We start from the raw sequence: 22,143 nt of genomic DNA on the forward strand, positions 1-22,143 counted from the left end.
ACTTTTAAAAAGACTAAAGTTATCACTTGCACACTTTTTGCTATGAGAGTTATTTCCCCCTGGTCTAGAGTGGCTCATGACAGGACAGATTGTCAAAAACAGGGCAGACACCCCAAACTGGTGGTGTGTTCTATAATTAAGTTTCACTAACTCAGTAACAAATGTGAACTCCTGGATCACTTTAAGTCTTACCATGGAGTCACAGACAGTCCACTTAGGCGCTCCAGTCTATCTTGCCACCCAGGCAAGCTAGACTTAGTGATAAATAGTCACTTACACATGAAGTATTCAGGTTGTTTCCAGTCCCAAGAGACCAGTCACTTACCCCAGGTCAATTTGTATCTTTAATCTCATACCAAAAAGACAGCGCTTATAGCCAATCTTATAATTGTTACCTTAACTAAAGGTTTAAGAAAGAGAAATTAGTTATTTACAAGTTAAAGCAAACATATACACACTGAGTTACATTCTGTGGTTCCTAAGGATGACAGATGTGGTAATCTAAGTTTAAAATGTCTTTCAGGGTAACCACTGGGGATCTCTACCTTAGTTTAAGGTCTCCATCCAAGTGAGAGTTCAAACAGCAAAGAGAATAAAAATTTTCTTGTGATCCTGTTAATCTTTTACATTTGGCTTCCAATCCATAAAACGAGCCCCCTTGTATGCAGCATTTCCAAGGTGTGATAGAGCCATTCACCAATCCTTTGTATTGTGATGTCCCTTAGTAGCCGGTTTAATCTTGATAGGCCTCCTGAATGGATGCAGTGACAATCCCCATGGCCAGGTTCACATGTTCAGAGCAAACATTTTCAAAGTTATAAAGGAAAATTTACATATTTCCTTATGGCATGAAATACAGACATTACAAGTGAGATTAATGCATGCAGCAACTGACAAGTGTTTCATAGAGTCTAAACACTAAATACTTTCTTCTAAGACTAATGCCTATTTTGAACAAAACTAACATACAGGAGAGCTGGTTTGGTTTCCAGCTATGAGTTTGTCAATTCTTAGCTAACTCCTACTGCGTTGGCCAGAGTTGGCCCTTGGTTTATCAGCCTTACACCCCTCATGACAAACAACTAGCCTTAGTGATGAACAACTGAAATTGGAGGGTTATAATTAGGGTGACCAGATATCCCATTTTTAAAGGGACAGTCCCATTTTTGGGGACTTTTTCTTACATAGGTGCCTATTACCTCCCACCCCCTGTCCCTTTTTTTCCATAGTTGCTATCTGGTAACCCTAGTTATAATAGAAGATGCATTTGTACCTTAATTAAGGTTGTTGCTCCTGCTCCCACTGTGGTTAAGTTTTAAGAAATCAGTGCTGATCACCACTGTCAACAATGCAGTGGAATTAAATTGCTTCATTTGCTCAAGTTTATCTTTAGTCATATGCCCATAAATCTAAACATGCTTTGTAGATTTAAAAAAAAATAAAAATCCGGGTCTGAAGTCCTTAGACAAAACTCCGTTAAGATGGCTTTTCATATTCATTTGAAGTTGAAGTATCTATATCCAAAACAATACCCCAAGGGTCACAAGGGCTTCAGTCACCATAAACTTTGCAGATAATTGCACAGGGCTGAGAGCCATCCATGTTCTGTGGGGAAAATCCACTTAGTTAATGAGAGCATGAAACCGTCCCATATCGGGGCTCTAATCCAGCTCGCCAGGTGGAATGAACCTATGCTTTCCTCCTGGGAGTTGTATCTATTTGGCGAGAAGTAACACTTTTTTGATAACTATTTGTTAAACACAGAGCCACTGATGTTTCCTGCAAGACTTTTCTCAACTATAAAGTATTTAGTCATTTAACATTTAGTGACAAGTGAATGCAAGACAGCAGATAATGTCATTTATGGAAAATCCCATAGAGAATGAGACTTCTATAGAAGTTTTAAAGTAGCCGATTGTGTTTAACAGGTGCCATTCACAAAATACAGAAGGAGGTGCCATCCTGCCACCCAATAGTCTTGTGGTTAGGGTACTTACCTTGGATGTAGGAGAGCCAGGTTCAAATCCCCACTGGGAACATGGTACTTGAACTCCTATCACCCTGGTGCCACCTGAAAGCCTATATGCTGGTGGACCTCAAGGTCTCCTGTTGTACTTTGTATAAGTAGTTAAGTGTTCATTGACACTGGGACTAGAACCCAGGTGACCCAGCTAACCATCAGGCTATAGAATCCCTTACTCTTCTCTAGGCCAATGAATATGCTACTTATACAAAGTTGAACATCTTCAACAGGATAGATTGAGAGCCCCCACCCCCATAATAGGCTATAGCTGGGTGGCTAGGGCACTCACCCTCCCCCCCCAAAAAAAAAGCTGGTTCAAGTCTCCTCCAGAGTGGGGATCTGAATCTGTACCTCCCACATCCAGGTAAGTGGTTAACCACCAGGTTATTTGGTATAAGAGGAGCACCTCTAACACCACCTCCATTTTATGAATGTTTGAAATGTGGTGACTGTTGAAGTGAACCGTTTCAACATTTCCAAATTCTTTTTTGACCAAAACAATTACCTGAAATCAAAACAATCTAACTTTGTATTTGACTCATCTGCATTTTTTTTTTCAAATGATAAAAGTTTTGGCTAAAACATGTCACCCAGCTCTACCAGTTATGTCCTATTAAAAATCACGTGGCAATTTATTATAGTAAAAGGCCTCATGTCCCCATCCTCAGTGCTGGTATCCTGCTGCCTTGTACTCACATCGGACAGATGGAGCAATGCATTCCCCATCCCGCCCCCCCTCCATTGCTTAAACTGCCATTAGCTAAAAAGCATTTAATTAATGACTGACTTCTAGATAAGTCTGACTGTTTAACCACTTCGATCATCGCTGCACCTACTACTGTAGGAGCATCCTCCACTCTATGTATCTGAAGAAGTGGGCTGTAGCCCACGAAAGCTTATGCTGAAATAAATTTGTTAGTCTCTAAGGTGCCACGGGTACTCCTGTTCTTCATCAGTAAGTATCCAGGTAACCATGACAAGGCTGCTTCTGGGATAGTGGTGAAGAGGAGGGAATTGATCATTAGCTGGAATAGCAGCTTGAAGGTGGCAGGTTGGCAGACTTCTTTTCATGTACAGCACAGCCCCATTTAGCCAGATGCCTTGAAGATTTTAGGCACAGGCCGAAAGGGTTTAGTGATAATTGTGAAGAGTTCCTGGGTAAGTGATTCACATAGTGGAATACAACCTTGATTCAGATAAATGTCTGTTTCTCTTTGGACAAAGAGAATGCAGTTCTCCATTTACACTAGTTTTAATGCCATGGAGCCAGATCCTCAGCTGGTATAAATGGACACAGCTCCATTGATGTCAGCGGAGCAAGTGCAGATTTATATCACCTGAGGATCTGCCTCATTGATGACAGTAGTTACTGAGGTTTACCCAGTTGTGAGATTAGACTGAGGCACATGGGGTTTAAATATCCTTGCAGTCTGGGTTTAAAACAATAAGGAATGTCAAAGCTGAGACAATTCATTACTAGGCAGACCACATTTTCCTTTGGTGGGCTGTGATGTCCTCTTTCATTAACAGTAATTTTGTAAATTACTTCCAAATCTGTAGTCTAAGTGTGAAGGGAAACTGGGCCAGCCATACCTTTAAATAAGAATGGGTGAAGCTGTGTATTGAGCTTTTTGTAGTGTTTGAATGTAGGAAGTCGCTCCATACGCCACCCAGAGCCCAACTCTTCATGCAGATAGATTTTAAATCATGTGAAATCGGAATTACTTGGCATCAGGCACAGGGATTTCCTAAAGGTAACAATATACATTCATGCTAATAGCAGGAAGCTCCAGGTGACCTATTGCCAAAGGTTACAGGTAACTTTCAAATCAAGAGCTATAGCTGAACATCTTTCAGTGTAGAATGGATTAAAGAGACAAAGGGACAGATCCTCAGCTGGTGTAGGTCCAGTGACTTCAGTAGAGCTATGGTGACTTAATTGTGGGACTGGCACAATTTTCTGTCAGGATCAGTAATTATTTTGTTCCTTGTGCTTTTGTAATGAATGATAGAAGTGTGATCTAAGCACAAAGCAGAGAGCTAGGCACTCCTAGATTCTAATTCTAGCTGTTACATTGATCCCTTGGGTGGTCTTGGGCAAGTTGCGTAACTTCTGTCTTTCTTCCCCTTATCTGTAAAGTGGGCATGATGAGGGCAGACTGTTGTGTGGAACAATAGCGGTTTGTAAAATGCTAATTATCTGTTAGGACTTGGAACATGCACATACCTGCACCATCATATTATGAGTGCAGACCCCTGTGTGCCCCTCTTAAAGTAGTTTAATACCCAGGCACATAATCATTAGAATTTGTACCTGCAAAACCCACTGGGGTTAGTGGATTGTGCATGTTCAAAACACTTGTTGCACTATATTACTGATAGTGATTGCACCTGCCAAATTTGGCTACATTGGGAGGGGAAAGGGCGCATATGAGGCCTAATGCTATGTCCCCTGAAGTCAATGGCAAAATTCCCAGTGACTTCACTGGTGTGAGATCAGACACACGCAGCGACTAGTGTCGGAAAGTGACTTGTTCAAGTCACAGGAAACCTGTGGCAAAGTCTGGAAATTAAAAATCTGTATCCCCAATGCCATGCTTTAACCTCAAGACTGTCCTCCAAGCACATCAAGAACAAAGACAGCTGCCATTTGTTCCTAATATTACATCTCACTGGGATACACATCTATTGGGACGCTTCAGTATTTTGCTCTCATTTTCTTCATCACCACCGGCTTTCTGTGAGAAGAACGTGATCTGCAGTTAAAGCATCTATGCCTGTACTAAGTGTACTAATTCTGCTCTAAATTGGGAACAATGCAATCTGTGCTTCACTCCTAGTATGTTTTTCCTATAACAATGAATCACAGCTTGCTATTGACAGATTCTGCAGATCCAGACAGCACCCCGGTGCTAGCACCTTTACAGTAAATCTCCTTCTTTTACAGCTGTCAGCTCTATAATGGCTTTCATCACCACTGAAATCCATTATCACCCTTCTTCCCTGTATCTCACATATCTCCTTTAACTTGCAAAGTCCACAGTTGCTAGGCTGTGTGTGTGTGTGTGTGAGAGAATTCATTGTGTTAATCTAGCAGAAGGAGCGTTCCTTCAGCAGCCCCAGACTGGCTGGAGAAAGTTTCACAGAGATAAGAGACTCCTGGCTTTGCCAAGGGAAAAGAGTCTCCTTTGGAATCTTAAACAGGGCTGTGATGTGCCATGAGCATACAGCTCAGCCATGTTAGTACTTCTGTAGTCTATCTACATGTGTGTTTTGAATCCCCATTTTCACAGACTCAGATCACTTCCCATAGAATGTACATAGATTCATAGACTCTAGGACTGGAAGGAACCTCGAGAGGTCATGGCAGGGACTTCCCAGGCTGGAATGGCCCCATTCTACACAGAAGGGCACCTCTTCCCTTTCTTTTGGGCCCTCACTCAGCCCTGTCCATTCAGGGGAGCAGTTCTAACTTACGCCAGTGGAAGATAGGACATAGTGGAGCACCTCTCTGCCCTGCTCCTTCCTAACCACTGGAACACGCATTCCATGCTGGCCATGCCAGAGGGAGAGGGATTGTACAGGTAGGGTAGGTACAGGAGCGTTCCCCTGCACAGTGCAGGAATTTGCTGCTTATACAGTGCAAATCAGACAGGAGAATCAGGTCTAAATGTATGAAGGTGGCAAAAATCTAGCATTGCAGCCTGGAAACCAAAATAGCTTATCTGTAGAACAGGCACAGCACAGTTAGTAGCAATACAACTCTCACCACAGCATCGTTCCGTGTCCCATTGGTGAGACTGTAGTTTTGTCTCCATTGTAATAATTCTTTGCCTTCCTATTGACACTGCCAACAGATACCAGTGAAGTGCCTATTGAAGTGGTTTATTTAATATATGCACCTGCTCTACGAGGAGCATGGAGACCAGCAAGTTATATGTGAAAAGAGTGATGAAGACTATTTCATGGCCTAATTGGTCACCAATAACTCAACAACCTAGAAATTAGTCACTTAATTATTCCTCATTTTGATCCAGCAACCTAGAAATAGAGGCCTTATTCTCCCTTATGTTAAGGCCCTTTTTACACCATTTTGGCATTGTAAAGAGGCCTGAAAGAGGGCAGAAATGCCCCCTTGAGAATACCCCTGCAGAGAGCCTCCTCAACTCCTGAAGAGGTAAAGTAAGGACTCTACTATAGCCCTGCTCCCAGACCCTGGTATGAGAATGGCCAGAGTGCACAGCACTATAGACAATCTCTGCTTTCCAGGGCCCTGAGGAAGCAGAATGTAAGTTAGAGCAGCCTTGAGGCTGCTCTAGTTACACTGTGGGCCAGACAGAACCCTGCACAACTCCAGAACATGGCTAGTGCAAAGTGACTTAGAGCCATCGTTGCTCTCTTACTCCATCCACACTCAAAGTACAGGATTACAGTTAGAAAGCAGGCTGTGAAGCTGTGTATCCCATTACCACTTTCTTGAGCCTTCCAGTCTCCTGCAAGGCAACATTTAAAATGATATGAAACCTAACGCTGCATTTTTTCCTTGATAATGTAAAATCTGTTCTTTTCACAGAAGAATGTGATCTAAATAATGATGAGTCTCATGAGACCATGTGCTTGTGACCTGAAAACCATCACCACAATCCTCCATGAAGATTTTTTTTTTCCTGTAGCAGTAGAAGTTTATCTAGATTGGCTTGCCCGGCTAAATGTATTCCCCCCCCCCGATAATGAAGTTATTTTGGAGGAAAATACACAGCATCTTCCCTGTGATTATTGTAAGCCTGCAGTCTGGTAGATGGCTGCTTCTGGCTCTACTGGAATTTATCATTTGCATTACATTAGCCCCCTGAGGTCTCAGTCAAGAACTTGGGTCCCTCTGTGCCAAGCACTACACACACAGAACAATGGTCCCTGCTCAAAAGAGCTTACAGTCAGAGTATGAGGAGAAACAGGTGGACAAGCAGATACAGGTATGGGTGTGTGAAGCACACGGTAACAAGACAGTTATGGTTAGTGCAGTAAGCAGCAGTTACAGCATATCCAGTCTTTAACCATTTTTTTGTTTTGTTTTTTAAGCTATCACAGCAGAGGTGAGTTTTTAAGGAGAGATTTGACAGAGGCTAATGTACTGGGTTTACAAAAATAATCTACAAAGCAAGAACTCCTCCTATGCATAAGGGAAGGCATAGAAAAATGAAAGCAATTCCTCTCCTCCAGCATTTCACACAACTTCGTGGTCTGCTAAGTAGGATGCAGTCTTGCTACCACCACTTTCTGGTGCTCGGTTTCCTATGACTGATTATAACCATTCAGAAAAGTGCTGATTTGTCATGAGCTCCCTTCCCCCTCCAGAGGTATCTGAAACAGCAACACATTTTAATTCTGTTGGCTACTGGAAACAGTACATTGTTGACCACACTCAATGAATACTACCTTGAAAACTGATGCCCAAAGGATTGCGAGAGATCAGGAGTTAGTCAGCCCCCCTTCCAATCATATTTCTACTGCTGGCTAAAAAGGGTTTTAAGAGCCCTGTTTACAGTAGTACGTTAGTCCAATAAGTAGGATAACAGGACATTTGGTGCAGAACATCAGGTTAAGTACAAAGTGAAATGTGTGTTTCTGATAATCTGGCTTTATGAATCATTAGCCACAAAATTAAGGCTTTATAGCTGAGTCATGTTGGCTAGTACTTGAAGGCTTTCCTTCTCTCCTACTAAATCGTGGACAAATACGTTACTTTTGACATGGAAAAAAAATTGAACTATGCTGTTAAATCCTCATGGCAGTTTCTATGCTGCCTAATGTGCTAGGTACACTGGTCCCTGTTAAACAGCCAATTGTTGCCAAAAGTCACCATAAAGTGTTAGCTGAGATACCACTCTTTCCCCCCCCGCCCCATATTTAGGGCAGGACATAAATGACAACTGTGGTACCTGACATAACAAACACTGACTTAATGGTGACACCTGGATAATCCAATGCCTGGTGTCATTGCATAATGACAGTACAGCTGCAACTTCAAGAAATGGCAGTGAGGTGGTTAACAAAGCAAAAGCGGGTGCCAACTTGCATGCTATGTATTTGTATAGGGTAATCTTAATGTGTCAAAGTGGGGTGGGGTGAGGGTGTATTTGTTTAGGGCCAAAATGTGACCACCTGTACTTTAAAGTAGTTGTACTCAATGGGAGCAACTTCCTCTAGCTTCTAGACACTTGATTTTGATTCCATGCCTGCAATTTTGCATCTGGAAGTAATTGCAGCTACAGTTTTACAGGCACAAATAACTACAGATGCATTTTCTAAGTCAGATATGCAACTGCCTGATTACACCCCAAAGAAGATAGATATGTTATATAAAATATGTACTATTTTTCCAGTTAGGAAACTGTATGGACAAATCATAGGCCGAGTTGAACCTATTAAAGAAATCAAATATTTTCCCTTTCTCCCATACTCCTTCAGTACAGTATAGTAACACTTTTCACTTCCCTGACACACCTAATGAATACCTGTTCCTCCCTTTTTGATTTAATTCTCCTCAGAAATTAGATACCCAATCAATATCAACATAACTATCAGATTTTACCATGATGGTGCTAACACTTGAGCACTTTTACACCGCTACCTCGATATAACGCGACCCAATATAACACAAATTCAGATATAACGGAGTAAAGCAGTGCTCCGGGGAGTGGGGGGGCGGCTGTGCACTCCGGTGGATCAAAGCAAGTTCAATATAACGCGGTTTCACCTATAATGCAGTTTCACCTATAATGCAGTAAGATTTTTTGGCTCCCGAGGACAGCGTTATATCGAGGTAGAGGTGTATTTGCTTTGTGGAGTGGTGGCAGGGCACCTCCTGCATAAAGTCTAAGCAGCAATAGAACCTGTCACTCCTTCGTTACCAACTTCTGTTATTACAAATGTCTTATCCCTGATCACTATACAAGGAGACCTGTTAGTTATCTTCAATTTGTAGGCCTCTGGGCAATCCCTCAAAGCTTGTCTGACACCCATTGTCTCCTCCACTCCCCTTCTAATCCCATGTGCTATATATTCTGAATGGTGTCATTTTAAAAAGAGATGGAGACCTAGCCTAGAGGAGGCCTTTCAAAGATTCATGATTGATATGGTAGAATCACTGCATAAGTTTACCTGGGTGAGGAGAGGCACATCCTATGTAAGATATAGGTATTATTGTTTGTGGTAAACCATGCCACCTGGTACCCTACCCGTGAGATGGTTGAAAAGTAGCATGCAGGATATCTTGGGGTTCTTGGATAAGAAGAGACAGCAGGTTCTTTTCCTGAGAAGTCTGAAGGCACAATGGGAGACATTGACATCAGGTAACAGATCTTCATAACCACATTCCCCTTGGTCTTGCAATAAAGTAACAGGGACTAATTCCCCAACGGCGTCAGTGAGTGTTGCTTCTTTGATTTTGAAGGGAGTTGCATCTCTAGGTTCCCCAGGGCTGACTCTGGTTTATAATACTTTATTTGTGACATCACAATCAATTCCTTGCCAGCAGATTGGCACCCCCGCCTCACCCACCCACAGTATACTTAGCCTTTTCAATACCACCTGTCAGCATTGCCAGGGCAGTGAGAGGCTGGTGTTTGGCAACACAAAATTGAAGTAGCTCCTATTGCTGAGTTACACTGGGTTCCAACAGTGAGGTTGAGTAGCGCTCAGTCCTGTGGCTGTGCAATGTCTGCCCACAGGACAGTAGAGCTGACAGTAGATATTGTCTTAGTTTGTTTCCTCAGAGCTATGCTGCCAGAGATTTACTTCCCTCATGTGTTTGGGACAAGACATATGACTGGGATGGTTTTAGTTCTGTGTTCAGCCACAATGATTAATGCTGATCTTTGCCATACAGATATGAAACCGAAAGTCAAAAGGATGGCAAAATTTTGTCTTGAAAATTAAGCAATTTTTTGTGACTCCCATTTCAGAGCATAGCAGTGAAGGAGTTCCCATCCACTTTGATGGAGCCCCCCCGGCCTTTTAATGACAATTTGATTAATTCTCTCCCACCCCATCCTCTCCCTACACCTCCACTGAGGTGCCAGGAAAGGAGATTTGAGACCAAGGCTACTCCAGCAATACATTCAAGTTCAGCACCCAAGGATTCCAAGGGCCAGTGCTAAAGGTTTAATTGTAATCTTTTGGCAGATAGCCACAGTCTACTCTTTAGAAAAAGTCAAGCATTATTAGCTGCCAACGGCTTTGGTCAGTTGAGGAGCAAGGCTCTGAAGGGATGTGAAAGGCTTGTTTTGCTCAACTGGGGGTATTGCTACTGAGCCCACTGTAGGAAGAGAACATAAATCCCATTAGGGTGCAGGGTGAGGGGTTGATTTGTGACATTCCAGGGTGGAAAGTATTAAGCTAACGAAGTCTGCATTAGTGTCCAGTTGGCAGGGGACTCCTTCAGATTACATAAAAACTTAGGAATGGCCATTCTACAGCAGGTCAATGGTCCATCTAGCCCAGTATCCCGTCTCTGACTGGGGCCAATGCCTGATGCTTCTGGCAGTTAGAAGCTTAGGGACACCCAGAGCATGTTGTGTTGCTGGATCATTGATGAACCTATCCTCCAGGAATTTATGTAATTCTTTTTTAAACTCAAGCATGCTTTTGGCCTTAACATCCCTTGGAAAAAAGTTCCACAGGTTGATTCTGCATTGTGTGAAGAATTACTTCCTTTTGTTTGTTTTAAACCTGCTGCCTATTAATTTCATCAGGTGACCCCTGCTTCATATGTTATGTGAAGGTGTAAATAACACTTCCTTGTTCACTTTCTCCACACCATTCATGCTTTTATAGACCTATATCTTATTCTCCCCCAGCTGTCCATTTTCTAAGGTGACCACTTCCAGTCTTTTTAATCTTTCCTTGTATAGAAGCTGTTCCATAACCTTCCTCATTTTCATTTTTGAGATGGGGCAACCAGAACAGTACACTATATTCAAGATGTGGATGTACCATGGATTTATACAGTAGCATTATGATATTTTCTGTTTTATCTATCCCTTTCCTAATGGTTTCTAACAGTTAGCTTTTTTGACTGCTGGTGCATATTGAGAGGATGTTTTCAGAGAACTATCCAGGATGATGCCAGGATTTTTCTTGAGTAGTAACAGCTAATTTAGACCCCATCATTTTGTATGTATAATTGGAATGTTTTCCACTGTGCAATACTTTGCATTTATCAGCACTGAATTTCATCTGCCATTTTGTTGCCCAGTTTAGTGAGATCCCTCTGTAAATTTTCAGTCAGCTTTGGACTTACCTATCTTGAGTAAGTTAGTATTTTCTGCAGACTTTGCCCCTTCACTGTTTACCCCTTTTTCCAGATAATTTGTGAATGTCAAATTGCGCTGGTCCCAGTACAGAATCTTTGGGGACCCTGCTGGTTACCTCTCTCCACTGATCCATGAGAGGACCTTTCCTCTTATCCCATAACTCCTTACTTTGCTTAGGAGTCTTTGGTGATGGACCTTGTTAAATGCTTTCTGAAAGTTCAAGTACACTGTATCCACTGGATCACCCTTGTTCACATGCTTGTTGACTCCTTCAAAGAATACTAGTAGACTTGTAAAGGGAAATCATGTGTTACCAAAGGTATGTTGACTCTTCTCCACTTTATGTTCACCTGTGTCCAATAATTTCATTCTTTACTGTAGAGTCAACCAATTTCCTTGGTTCTGAAGTTAGGCTTAGCAGCCTGTAATTGCCAGGATTGCCTCTGGAGCCTTTTAAAAAAAAAAACAAACAAAAAAAAAGCACTACATGAGCTACCCTCCAGTCATCGGGTACAGAGGCTGATTTTTAGTGATAGGTTACATACCACAGTTCGTGGTTCTGCAGTTTCATATTTGAGTTCCTTCAGAACTCTTGGCTGAATGCCATCTGGTCCTGGTGATTTACTATTGTTTAATTTATAGTTTGTTCCAAAACCTCTCAATCTGGGACAGTTCTCAGATTTGTCACCTCATAAGAATGGTTCAGGTGTGGGAATCTCCCCCATATCCTCTGTTGTGAAGGCCAATGCAAAGAATTCATTTAGCTTCTCCTCAACAGCCTGGTCTTCCTTGAGTGCTCCTTTAGCACCTTGATTATCCAGTGGTCTCAAGGATTGTTGGGGAGGCTTTCTGCTTCTAATGTACTTAATTTTTTTTTGTTAGTTTGTTCTTAGCTAGTTGCTCTTCAAATTCTTCCTTCCTGGCCTGCCTAATTATACTTTCACACTTGATTTGCTGAAGTTTATGCTCCTTTCTATTTTCCTCACTAGGATAGGATCTCCAATTTTTAAAGGCTGCCTTTTTGCCCCAACCACCTCTTCTCGGTTTTGTGTGGTTCCCTTTTACTAATTTAATGCTACAATGGGGGATTTCTTTGGCATTCCCCCCCCACCCACCAGGATGTTAAATTTAATTACATTACAGTTGCTATTACTAAGCGGTTCAGCTGTGTTCACCTCCAGGGCTAGATCCTGTAATCCATTTAGGGCTAAATCATAAATTGCCTCTTCCTTTGTGGTTATAGGACAAGCTATTCCCAGAAGCAGTCATTTATGGTGTCTAGAAATTTTTATCTCTGCATCCCTCCCTGAGGTGACATACCCAGTCAATAGGAGGATAGTTGAAATCCCCCATTATTACTGCATTTTCTGCCTTTGCAGCCTTTCCACTCTGAGTATTTCAGTCACCATCCTGGTTAGGTGGTTGGTAGCTTATTCCTGCTGCTGCACTTCTATTGTTCAAGCAAGGAATTTCTATCCATAGAGGTTTTTTTTCGTACAGTTAGATTAATCTAAGATGTTTTGTTTTATTTAATTCAGCTTTCTTTCACAAATAATGCCATTCTACCAGTGTGACTTACTTGGTCATTCCTATTTTATATATACCAAATGTACCTTGGTATTACCATATCCCATTAATTATCTTCATTCCACCAAGTATACATTGTGTCTATTCAATCAATACCCTTGTTTAATACAAGACACTCTAGTTCATCCATCTTAGTATTTAGACTTCTAGCATGTATGCATAAGAACTTGTACATTTTGCCAATATACTGTTGGTTGCATTCATGCATTATATTTAAATGGGACTTTACATGTGACTGACTGTTCCTCACTAGCTCCTACCTGTACTTTACCAACTTCTTTCCTGTCCTCTTTACTAAGATATAGAGTTCCTTCTTTAATAAATTCATCCCTAGGAGATATTTCCACTCAAATCATGTGCTCCTCTGTATGTTGGCTTTCTCCCAGACCTTAGTTTAAAAACTCCTGTACAAGCTTTAAGTTTACATGCAAGCAAACTGGTTTGGTTTTGGTTTGGAGGAGGCCATCTTTCCTGTCTAGGCTCCTCCTTTCCCAAAAGTTTCCCAGTTCCTATACCTTCATCTTATCCACTCTCTGAGATCCTGCTGTTCTGCCGGTCTTTGACCCTGTGTGTGGAACTGGAAGCATTTCAGACAATGTTACCATGGAGGTCCTGGACTTTAATCTCTTGCCTACCAGCTGAAATTTGGCCTCAAGGATCTCTCTCCGACCTCTCCTTATGTCACTGGTACCTTCATATGCCACAATCACTGACTCCTTCCCAGCACTGCACATAAGTCTGTCTAGATGTCTTGTGAGATCTGCAGCCTTTGGACCTGGCAGGCAATTTACTGTGCAGTTCTCCCAGTCATCACACACCCTACTATCTGTATTTCTCATTTAATTATGACAGAATGTATTAGCCGCAGCAGGGACAAGTGTTTAATGGCACTGCTTCCTGCCACAGATGCAATTTGTAGGAGAGGCATTGTGCCCCATAGCAAGGTTGGCACGAATGGTCAGCATTAAAATCTAGTCACATGACATCTGGCCTTCATTTAGGCATGTGCTAAATGGAGCCCTCTGGTGTTCTACTACAAAGCATCACAAGTTTCTTTCACTTCACTAAAAACAAGACTTGCTCTACAGCTGACCCAACCACCAAGTCCAATTAGAGGTCACAAGCCACTTTGTTGTATGCGCCTGATTTCTCTACAGGTCAGTCACCCAGGGCACCAGAACCTTTGTAGAAGTGGGGGATGGGGCAGGCGACACAACTGGCTAGTGGGGGGGGGGGGCACCACTGAAAGGTTGTGGGGCACGTGACTGCCCCACACATTGCCTCTGCCTCCCCCCGACTCACCTCAGCAGACAGTCTGCAAAGCAGGCAGCAGTGCTGGGAGTCCAGCAGCAGGGAAAGAGAAGGAGCTCCATGGTGGGGCTGCTCAGTCGGCAGCCAGGCACCCTGTTGTTTCCTCCCTCCCCTCGCTGCACAGACACATGGAGAGTGCAGTTGCCAGGAGGAACGCTGCCTCCTTGCTGCTGGTTGTCCCAGCCAGAGGCATCCTGAGAAATCTGGGGTGTCACGTGACCCTGCATGCCTACCACCCCCATACACATTGGCCTTGGCAGATGCAAAGTGGATTCCTGCATCCTTTGTACCCTAACCCCTCCACTCCCCTCCTGTGCCCCCTTCTTCCCTAACCCTGCACTCCCTTGTGGCACTAACCGCCTCACCCCCCCAGGTATTTGGTGCATCCAGTCTCATACCTCCAGCGACTGCACATAGCTCGTTGGGAACCACTGTGCAGCCAGTCCTTTCTGCCCTTCCTACCAGTCACTGTCTGGCACCTGAAGCTCCGTGATCAGCTCCCCTGTGGCAAAGCACAGCCCCTGCCAGTGCTGCTCCACACCTGCCTGTGGCTTGCACTATGGGGGAGCAACTCTTTCCCTGCCCTCGCAAACTATACCCATGTTAAAAAGTGTGTGTGGGGGGGGGGGGGGGGGGGGGGGGGGAAGCAGGCTCCCATGGTTCCGGTGCTGCTGTCAGTCATTCACCATAGGAGCAACCAGTTGTAATGGATGGGATCTCCTCACCATCAGCAATCACCTTCTCAGGTACAACCCCTGTAGCCATTCTCCCTTCCTGGTTTTATTAATTACAAGCTCTTTACAGTGGCAGCGTGGGTGGAACAGTAACTGTAGCCCTTGCCACAGCTGTTTGTCTGCATGTGGTACAAGGTTATAGTCATTGCACTGAACTCTTTAAAGGGGCAGGAGTCTCTCAGTTAGTCCAGCTTCTGGGACCTATTTTAGAGTCACCTCTACTGACTAGTGCACACTTAAACTTGTTCCTCTGGCAGGCCATGTGATCACGTATCAAGTGTTTTCCTCATAGTATTTCAAAGGCATAAAGGCTCAGACGGATACATTGCGTAAACACAGTATTTCATGTGAGGCTTTGTAAGGTGGGAGAATGAATCTGCTTGTTCAGCAGCAAAAGTAATCAGCCTCAGTCAGCAAGCTCTATTGGTCAAGGTTTTGGTCTTGTGTTAAAGGGCAACCTGGGACACAAGCTAGTCCTTTGAGCACAGGTGTGGAGCTTGCCCTTCTCTCCTGACAAGGAAGGAGCTGTTCTTCCTGAGGCAGGTTCATTCCTGCACTGGAGCAGGGATGGAGGGGGAGGTGACTTGAACCTCATCTCTTAACTGGTGGTTTGTTTGAGCCTGAGTGCGGATTACACTGCTCTACAGCCAAAATGCTTCTGAAATAAATGTAGTCAAACTTTACTAATTCTGGGTCACCGAGAACAAAAATGATGCTTAAAATTGTTGATTGGCTCTGGTTTTCAAGATATGCTATTGGGTCAGTATATACAACCCTTGACTTGGGAATGGCGGAGGATAAGTGAGTTATAAAGAAAAGGGATCCCAATTTAAACCAGAAATGACTAAAATACATCTTTGAGTGGATCTATGAATAAATCTATGACTGGGTTTGGACAGTACTTACTTTTTAGGCAAAACAATGAATGATGCAATCTGAAGCTGGTATTGCGTCACACATGATATTAATTGCATCATGTTATTCCTAGAAGTCACGGATGATGCAATCATAAAGCTTACATCACTCTGCTGAACCAATTGCCCTATATCAGCTCTAGAAATCATACAGTGTCATGCTCTCTTATTTGTCAGTGTTTGATTTTGCAAAGGGACACATTTCTGTTTAGCCAAAGTGAGCAGAGATGCCTCGTGCTTGTGTGAACAGTGTAGATAACTTCTGCTATGTTTGTGGTGAAGTGACTTTTGCATCACAAAAGCTCAGTATAACCACTATGGTTAAGAAAGCCTATCACCTTTATTTTGGCTGCAAAATTCGAGATCAGGACAAGAGGTGGGCGCCACACATGCTGCAACACTTGTGCAACAAATCTTCGCCAGTGGTTGAACAGGAAAAGGAAGTCTATACCTTTTGCAGTGCCAGTGATTTGGAGAGAGCCAACAGATCATACCAGCAATTGTTATTTCTGCATGGTGCCTCCAGTTGGGAAAGGTGTGTCAAAGAAGAAAAAGTGGACTGTGCATTATCCAAACATTCCATCAGCTATACGCCCAGTACCCCACAGAGGAGGACTGCCGGTTCCTGATGCACCAGAATCCTTCTCACTTGAGTCAGATGAGGAAGAGGATGAAACTTCTGGTCCTGAACCATCAATGTCATAGGACCCACATTTTCTCCCATCCTCCTCCTCTGAACCACACCTCCTAACACAAGGTGAACTGAATGACCTTGTCAGGGATTTGGAACTACCCAAGAGTAAGGTAGAGCTGTTGGGCTCCAGACTACAGCAGTGGAATCTCCTGGCAGGTGATGTTAGGGTTTCCATCTTCCGTGACAGTCAAAAGGATCTTGTCCCATTCTTCTTCATGGAAGGTGATCTTGTAGCCTGCAACAACATCGATGGTGTGATGGCAGCCCTCAACATTGTTCACGATCCAGATGAGTAGAGACTGTTCATTGATTCATCGAAGAAGAGTCTTAAAGCTGTTTTACTGCATAATGGCAGTGTTTTGCCATCAATTCCAGTTGGTCATGCAGTCAATGTGAAGGAAACCTATGACAACATGAAACAACTTTTGAGGTGCATAAACTATGACCAACATCAGTGGCAGCTTTGTGGCGATTTGAAGGTTGTTGCTCTCTTGCTTGGTCTGCAGACTGGATACACAAAGTACTGCAGTTTTCTCTGCGAATGGGATAGTCGTGCAAGAGATTCCCACTACATCAAGAAAGATTGGCCACTCCGTCATTGGAGCCTGGGAGGAAAAGTGTTCAGCATCCACCACTTGTTGAATCAAGGAAGATTTTGTTACTGCCCTTACACATCAAGCTGGGTCTGATTAAGAACTTTGTCAAGGCCATTGACAAAACACAAGCAGCTTTCAAGTACCTCCATGGAAAATTTCTAAGGTTAAGTGAAGCTAAGATAAAGGAAGGTGTCTTTGTTGGTCCTCAGATTCGTGAACTTCTTCGAGATGATGCATTTGACCACGCACTGCGTGGCAAGGAAAAGACGGCATGGAAAGCCTTCCAGTTAGTGGCAATACATTTTCTCTGAAACAACAAGGCAGACAACTACAGGTTGTTGGTGGAAAACCTCCTCAAGGCATACAAAAGCCTTGGTTGCAATATGTCACTAAAGATGCATTTTTTGCACTCTCATCTAGATTTTTTTTCCACTGAACTGCGGAGCAGTGAGCGATGAGCACGGCGAGCGATTTCACCAGGACATTGCAACAATGGAGAAATGCTATCAGGGCAAATGGAGCCCATCAATGCTTGCAGACTATTGCTGGACAGTGACAAGAGATGCTCCATTTAATGAATACAAGAGACAAGCCAAGAAGCGCCGAGTAGACACTGAATAGGACTAAACTATGTACATAATAGTTTTTTGCCTTTTGTTTCATAAACAGTTTTATTTATATAACCCTTTTGCTGATTTTTAAAATGTTACATAAACAGGACAGGTGAATTATGTAAAGCAACCATAAACACATAAAAAGACCTAGATTTACAATTTATGATTAAAACTCTATCTACACAATATACATAGACATAAAATGTAAAAACTTAAATATCTTAAACAGTAGCCAGTTGTTTTAATTGTCATATTTGAATTCAGCACATCAAAATACATAATAAATTGCTTCAGAGATAAAATGTGCTGACAACTTCTCAAAAATTGTAGACTAGTGTCATTAGCACCACTATTGCACTGGCTGCTTTGTGCCGCTGCTAGGGTGCAGAATTGCCAAAATGCAGGACTGTTTGATCCCTCATCTCCATCCTCTGGCCTTCCTCCAACCTGGCACCTGCCCATCTTAGAATGCCACCCTATGCCAGACAGGGAGAGGCTTCTGCAGCAGCAGCACAGAGCTGTTAGCTATGGTAGTGCAGAACAAACACAATGCAGGAGTGAGTTTGTCCTATAGAATTTCCTCTAGTCCCTTTTGAGAGCCTAATTGGACCTTGTCTCTCTAGCCTTGCCTTCTTACTACACCCTTTAAAGCCTCAGCTAGAATTAACCCCTTACTTGGGAACAAGCAAGGCCTCTGAACCCTGTGTCAGTCCGTCCTACTGCAATTTAAATCTAGAAGACGCTAGTATAAATGCCTTCTGTACCTCCACATTTACTTGCAGTGGTATACAGCAATTGGTGCTAAAGGCAAAGCACCAGGCATTTTCTGGAAGAGAATTTTCCCAGAGAGGATAAGAGGGAAGATCTCTCATTAAGAGGGAGAAATAAGAATAGTGGAATTTTAGGTAGTCAGACCCAAAACAGAGGATTCAGCTGCTCAAACAGACTGAGCCAAAAGTTGAATCTAATCCCCCAGCTGACCATAAATTCCCTTGTTTTATCTGTTATGATACATCCACACATCCAACAGGTTTGTTACACAACAGAGAAATGAGCTGGTGAGTAACTGTGTGGGAAGGGGAGAGTCAGTGAAGCTGGAAGGACTGGCTTCCCAAGCTCATCTTTGGAGGAATTACAGTAAGCCAGCAGCTGGTAGTTCCTAGGTGCATGCCCAAAGGGTGCTCCTCCCAGAGTGTGGTCCCTACTTCTGCACATGTGACATGTTCCTATGGCTGGCCCTGCACAGATAGACCAACAGATGATTAACAATTGCAGATTGGGGTAATCAGTCTGCTTCAGGGAAAGGACAATTTACTACTGAGATCAGAATAGTCCCCTTCCCCTCACCCCGCCCCCCATGGTCTAGATTTATTTCTCTGAAGCATTCAGTATTGACTAATGCTGTAGGCAGGTGCTGTACTCCAGTGGTTCTCAACCAGGGGTACATGTACCCCTGGGGGTACTCAGAAGTCTTCCAGGAGGTACATCAACTTGCCTAGTTTTACAACAGGCTACATAAAAAGCACTAGCAAAGTCAGTACAAACTGCAATTTCATTCAGACAATGACTTGTTTATACTGCTCTATATACTATACATTGAAAAATAAAATATTTATATTAAATTGATTTTATAATTATATGGCGTGACAAAGTTCCTCCTCTACCTTTGTAGCTCACCTGAAGGTATCAAGGACCCCCCCCCCCACCCCACCTTCTTCAAGTGGGTTTCCCAGTCTGGGGTATGAATCACCACGTCATCCAAGTAGGCCGCAGCATAGCTGGCATGGGGGTGTAATAACTTGTCCATGAGGCGCTGAGAGGTAGCTGGGGCCCCATGTAGTCCAAAAGGAAGGAAGGACTGTATACTGGAAAAGACCCTCTGGTGTAGAGAACGCTGTTTTCTCCTTTGCATCTTCAGCTAGGGGAATCTGCCAGTACCCCTTTGTCAAGTCTAGGGTCGTTAAGTACCAGGCATTCCCCAGATGGTCTACTAATTCATCTATGCGGGGTATAGGGTAAGTATCAAACTGGGATATCTCATTTAGTCGCCGAAGTCATTGCAGAACCTTGTGGTGCCATCAGGTTTGGGCACCAACACTATTGGGCTGGACTACTGACTGAGATTCTTCAATGATCCCCATCTCCAGCATTTTCCTGACTTCTGCTTTTATTTCCTCCCTTTTGGCTGCTGGCACCCGGTAGGGCCTCATTGTTACTCTGGCCCCAGGGTTCGTGATGATGTGATGATGATCCAGTTGTACGACCCGGCTTTGGGTTCACCTATTTCGTAGGGCCCTTGCCACTGGGCCAACAGCTTACTTTCGGCCATGGGTACCAGTACCATTACTCTTGGGCCTTTTCTAGGTGCTCCCTCACTATGGGAGAGACCCGGGCTATCCGGTCCCTCATCTGTAGCACATGCTCTATTATGTTCTTCCCCTCACTGGGTTCCTCCTCCCAAATTTCCTTGGCTATGTCCAGGATGCCTCGGGGGTTACACCCATATAAAACAGCTCAAAGGGGGAGAATCCAGTTGAGGCCTGAGGTACCTCCGGGATAGCGAACATAAGGTAAGGTAGTAGGGTGTCCCAGTCCTTCCCGTCCCGACTTACCACCTTCCTTATCATAGCCTTGAGGGGTCGGTTAAACCTTTCTACCAATCCATCAGTCTGCGAATGATAGACCAAAGTTGTCAGGGTATGTATATGGAGCAGCGTACAGAGGTCCTTCATTAGCTTCGACATAAATGGGGTTCCTTGGTCTGTTAATATCTCCTTTGGTAACCCCACTCGGGCAAAGATCCCCACCAACTCCTTAGCTATTGTTTTAGAGGCCGTGTTTCGCAGGGGGACGGCTTCTGGGTAGCGAGTAGCATAATCCAGAATGACAAGTATATATTGGGGGCCCCGGGCTGTCTTCTCCAGGGGTCCCACTAGGTCCATGGCTATTTGCTCAAAGGGGACCTTTATGATGGGAAGGGGTACTAAAGGTGCCCTCAAGTGGGGGCAGGGAGTGTGCAGCTGACACTCCGGGCAGGATACACAGTACCTCCGCACTTCTTCATGTACTCCAGGCCAGAAGAACCATCGTAGGACCCTGGCCAGGGTCTTCTCTACCCCCCAAATGTCCCCCAAAAAGATGACTATGGGCAAGACTTAATACAGCATTCTGGTGTTTTTGAGGTACTAGGATCTGCTGTACCTTCTGCCTCTGTACTGGTGCAATCCAGTATAAGAGATCCTTCTTCATTATGAAGTAGGGTCCTGGTCCCTGGGTTTTCCCTTCCACGGGGACCCCATCTATTTCAGTCACCTCCTTCCTAATGTTGTCGTACCTTGGGTCTTCTGCCTAGTCCTGTCCAAAATTTCCTCTCCCGGGGCTAATCTTCCCAAGATCTAGGGGGCCAGTCTCTGTTGCCTCTACTGGTTCAGAAGTGTTAGGGTGGGGGGGTCAGACTTGGGTGCTTCTCCCTCCTGGGTGGCCTCCTTTTCAGCTGCTCAGGTCCACCTACCTACGAGAGCGACTCTCTGGCTTTGGGTCAGTATTCGGGTTCCCAAAGCCTTAGCTGCCCTCCTTTCCCTTTTTGTCTTTCTACCCTGTCTGGGAGTAGAGAACAAATCTGGGGATATTTCAGAGAAGACTGGGGGTTGACAGTCTATTGTGGATGCCTCACTAACTTCAGTGTTTCCTCCTTTCTCCAATCCCCTTACCGGGAGTAAGTCTCCAAACCCTGGGAAGTCCCTCCCTACGAGCACCGGGTATGGGAGTTTAGGGACTACAGCTGCTACTACCTCAGTAGGGTTCTCCTGAATCTCGATTTTTACTGGGATGGTAGGGTAATAACCAACTGTCCCATGGACACAGGTTATCCCTGTATGCTTAGCCCACAGCAGCTGACTATGCTTCACGAGCTTCCCCGAGACAAGCGTGATAGCACTCCCTGAATCAACCAGTGCTGTGGTCTCTACCCCATTTAGTTTCACTGATCTGGTATACATATGTGGGGTTAGTGAGACCCCCACAAGGTGGATTAGGGAGCATGGGTCTGCCCAGTTCCCCAGGTTACACTGTATAGGCTCCTCAGCATTGGGACACTGTGCAGCTATGTGTCCCCATTCCCTACAGGCATAACATCTGTATGGAGCCCTAGGCATTCCCAGATCTCTTGGTTTGGGCAGTCTAACATCCCGATCCTCTTCTCCCTCAGTGCTCTGACTCTTTGTGGCCTCTAGTGGGCCGTCAGCCCCTCTCTTTTTCCACCTGGGGCCTCTTGGTGGCCCAGTCACCCGAGCTTTGGGGCTTGGTGCTGCTAATTTAACCCGGGGTGCCTCTTCCTTAACTGGTCGGGTCAACTCC

General features: G+C 44.1%; 1 protein-coding gene across 2 annotated transcripts in view; it reads left to right on the forward strand.

Annotated features, from left to right (window-relative positions):
- TMEM86A (transmembrane protein 86A) overlaps nt 1-22,143 on the forward strand; it is a 61,813-nt gene that overhangs the window by 12,119 nt on the left and 27,551 nt on the right. The window lies entirely within an intron of this gene.

Source organism: Trachemys scripta, chromosome 4 (genome assembly GCF_013100865.1).
Source record: "Trachemys scripta elegans isolate TJP31775 chromosome 4, CAS_Tse_1.0, whole genome shotgun sequence".
Classification (NCBI taxonomy): domain Eukaryota; kingdom Metazoa; phylum Chordata; order Testudines; family Emydidae; genus Trachemys; species Trachemys scripta.